The sequence below is a fragment of the Scylla paramamosain genome, chromosome 43 (genome assembly GCF_035594125.1).
Source record: "Scylla paramamosain isolate STU-SP2022 chromosome 43, ASM3559412v1, whole genome shotgun sequence".
In the NCBI taxonomy this organism is placed as follows: Eukaryota; Metazoa; Arthropoda; class Malacostraca; order Decapoda; family Portunidae; genus Scylla; species Scylla paramamosain.
The window spans coordinates 10,380,603-10,384,783 of record NC_087193.1 but is presented as its reverse complement, the minus strand read 5'-3'; the positions used below and the strand labels follow the sequence as shown (position 1 = coordinate 10,384,783).

Here is a 4,181-nt window from a genome sequence, read left to right as displayed (position 1 = left end):
AAGTTGAAATGAGGAATTGGCGAAAGGGAAGGACACGGAAAGTTATGGATAAATGTAATGAATGAGGGCAGTCGAGAAATACGAACGAAAAGAAGAAAGGGAAGAGAAATGAAGAGGAAAAATGAAAGATATCAAACCAAGCCAGGAAGTATTAAAGAAAAATGGTAACTTTTTGGAAACCTTATTTTATTTGATTTTTGTTTCAAGTGCGTCTCTCTCGGTAAAAAGTTGATATTTGTAAAACATTTCGACTCTTTTCCTATACTACTTTTTTTTCCTGTCTGATTGTAGAGGAAATTACTAGAGGGGGCGTGTTCAAGAGTGCTATGGAAATTATTGGCAGTTTTCAAGAATGTTTTTGAAATTACTGCATCAAGAGTGTTTTTGGAAATTATTCGCGGATTTTTAAGAGTGTTTTGGAAGTTATTGAGGGTTTTCAACAGCGCTGTGATGTTTTTTTTAAAGAACATCAGAAATTACTTTTAAGAGGGAATTATTGGGTTTTCAAGAGTGCTATGTAAGTTATTGGAGGTTCAAGAGTGCTTTGGGAATAATTTAAGTTTTCAAGCGTGCATTCTTGACTCCAGCGATAGTTTAACGAGGAAGCTGCATCACTAATTAGTAAAAATATCAAGAAAAATACGGCTAATTATCTCTCTACGCTTTGAAAACTTCCTTAGAGTCCAGAGTGTTTAGGAATAAATAGAAACCTTACCTATATGACGCAGTGTATATATATTTTTTCCATTTTCTTTTTCATTATCATTGGGTTAGCTAAGATTTACATTGTTAAGATATATAATGATTCACCCGCATTTACTCGAGAGGAAAGGGAAAAAAAATCATCTGAAAATTTTACACGAGGGGAAAAAAATCGTTTGGCATTTTTCCCAAGCGTTAATAAGTCAGGTTTGCCATTTTTTCCGCCAATTAATTCAGATAAATGAGAATTGTGCTTGCATATTATCCTGTCTTTTTTCAGTGAATGCTTGGAGTATGACTATTATGTTCATTTACAAAGGACGTACACACACACACACACACACACACACACACACACACACACACACACACACACACACACACACACACACACACACACACAGAGAGAGAGAGAGAGAGAGAGAGAGAGAGAGAGAGAGAGAGAGAGAGAGAGAGAGAGAGAGAGAGAGAGAGAGAGAGAGAGAGACTCCATCCAACAAAATCCGTACATGAAGAGACAAGTGAAAACACACACACACACACACACACACACACACACACACACACACACACACACACACACACACACAAAGAAAATCCTATCGTCAATAAAAAAAAAAAGAAAAAAACTGATGAAAAGAGAGAAAAAACATAAAAAGAAATCAATCTCCCTGACATGTCCTCACGGTAAGGAGACATAAAAGCGACGAGCCAAAGACAATATACGTGAAAATTGACCTTAATGAGTGTGATCAGCTCCCGAGATGATGAGAGGCGACCGTGATTAGCAGGAGGAGGAGGAGGAGGACGAGGAGGAGGAGGAGGCTGGTGATTAAAAGGCATAAAAAAAAAGAAAAGAAAAAAGCGAAGGGAAATGTGTAGGATAAGAGGAAATTATTACAGAATTATGAAGGAAAGGTGTAACAGAAGAAGATGAGGTATAGGAAAGGAAGGAAGAAGAGGATGGAAAACTTAATCGTGATTAGAAGACGAAAAGGGAATGAGAGAAGAGAGATAAAATGGAGAAGAGATAGAACCGTGATTTGATGGCGAAAATGAAGAGGAGGAAAAGGAAGAGGAGGAGGAGGAGGAGGAGGAGTATTGGTTATTTCATTAAGGGAGTGAATCAGCGCCGTGGTAATGACACCTGAGCACCGTCACCACCCACACCTGTTCATTAATCGACAGGTGTGTGTGGTGTGTGTGTGTGTGTGTGTGTGTGTGTGTGTGTGTGTTCCAATTTTTCTTATTCATTCAGCACCTCCCCCTCCTCCTCTTGTTCCTCCATCTACAGAGTTATAACAAGCAGGGAGAAAGTAAAGGCATATTATTAGTAGCAAGCAAAGAGATAGACGGGAAAGGAAGGATGTTCAGGAGGTATAATGAGGTATATAAGATTATGCACTGAAACGCTTCCTGCCGCACCTCCACTGTATTCAAAAGGCTCTACGAGTTGAAGTGACTAGATTTTAAGTGTGTTTTATAGTTCTAGCGGTAGATTAACGCGATTTTTACATTATTAACAGGAGAAACACTATTGAGAACCCGTCTAATTATCTCTGTGGTGTTTGAAAATAGTCGTGGTGAAAGTGTGGCGTGTTTCTCAATACGGGTCGTTGTGTATCAGTGGCAGTGTGTCTTCCCCCAGCGTGGCACGAGAAGGCACTCTACACACTCTCTCCCTGATGGGCCCGTGACACACCAGCTATCGCTTCCCACCAAACACATCACTCACAACATACTCGTAAATTTTCCCCTTCTCCTTCCTCCTCTTTGCATATCTTCCCTCCCTCCTTCCCTCCCGCACTCCTTCCCTTGCCCTGTCTCCCTCCCCTTCCTCTCCTTTTTTCTTTTTTTTTCTTTCTCTCTCTTTCGCTCCCTGTCTTGTTCACTTTCTTCCTTACCTCTCTCTCTCTCTCTCTCTCTCTCTCTCTCTCTCTCTCTCTCTCTCTCTCTCTCTCTCTCTCGGAAATCGCGCAAAGATGTATTTTTATGATTTTTTGTGTATTTTAAAAGATTTATAACTACTTTTCGTTGAGGGAAATTTATGGCGTGTCTTACCAGTCTGATCTTTCTTTATCTTTCTTTTGTTGTTTCCTTTCAACTACGCCACGTTTTGTTTTCCCTTTAAAGTTTCCACGAGTTTTGTGAGGTACTTTTGTTGTTTTTTTTACTTTTATGCTCAGTTTTTACTTACCTGTTTGTTTTTTTCTTCTTATGGCTATTTTTCTTATATTTTTACTATTTTATTATTGTAAAGCCGTCTTGTATTTGTTTCGTTGTCTTTTTCTACTTTTTATTTTTTTCTCGCCTTTTTTCTGCTTTCCTGTTGATATTATTTAATTTCCTTTACTTCAATTTCAAGTACTTTCCCTTTTTCGATTGTATTTTTCATAACTTTCTGTTCTTTATGTTTTCTTTTCCTCGCTCTCTCTCTCTCTCTCTCTCTCTCTCTCTCTCTCTCTCTCTCTCTCTCTCTCTCTCTCTCTCTCTCTCTCTCTCTCTCTCTCTCACCATTTCTCTTGCGTCAAAGAAAACTATTTCCTTCAGTTCTTTCATCAATACTTTATGCTACTACTACCACTACTACTACTACTGCCACCACTACGTACACTACCACCACCACCACTACCACGAACATTGCTTTTATTATTATGATCACCATCATTTGCATACGAGGAAGTGTGTTGCCGCTGTGAGGTGACGCGGCGAGTTTACCTGGGCGTCAGATGTAAACAAACACCACCTGGCTAGCCGCTGAGCCTCCGCGGGGAACATAAACAAACCAGCGATGAGAGAGAGAGAGAGAGAGAGAGAGAGAGAGAGAGAGAGAGAGAGAGAGAGAGAGAGAGAGAGAGAGAGAGAGAACATGCACTACAAGAAGAGATAAAGTGCTTTCCTGTCCTCCAGTCATCTAATACCCACTATTATTTACATATTCACTCTATTATTATTTTGCTGCCCTCTCTCCCTCTCTCCTCTCACTCTCCCTGCAGTATCACACGACCGCGACAACAACTACAACAACGCGACAACGACACGACAGCGCGAGGAACAGCAAGGCGCCAAATATGCGCAAAGACTTAACGCGCGCTGACGAGGTAGTGTGTGGGCTGCCCGCTGTTGTTGTTGTTGTTGTTGTTGTTGTTATTGTTATTATTATTATTATTATTATTATTATTATTATTATTATTATTATTATTATTATTGCTTCTATTAATGTTTTTGTTGTTTTTGTTATTGTTCTTGTTATTGTTTTTGCTTATGCTGTTTTTTTTGTTTTTTGTTTTGTTTTCCTGAACGCCAAAATAGCAGGTTTTTTTTTTAATTTTCTTAGCGGCAAAATGGCATGTTTATATTCATTTCTCATTTCATTTGATTTATTTATCTTACTTTTGGCAGTCCTCATTCACGCATCAAAAAAAAAAAAAAAAAAAAAGAAAAGAAAAACAAAAAAACAAAAACATACTTTGCTAAAC

General features: G+C 38.8%; 1 long non-coding RNA gene across 1 annotated transcript in view; it reads left to right on the top strand.

Annotated features, from left to right (window-relative positions):
- The window catches only part of LOC135093511 (uncharacterized), a 158,732-nt gene extending 154,928 nt beyond the window's left edge, over positions 1 to 3,804 (top strand). Inside the window, exon 4 of the long non-coding RNA XR_010263402.1 lies at positions 3,699 to 3,804. This is a non-coding gene — a long non-coding RNA (uncharacterized LOC135093511). The remainder of the gene's footprint in view (positions 1 to 3,698) is intronic.
- Positions 3,805 to 4,181: the final 377 nt, after the last annotated feature.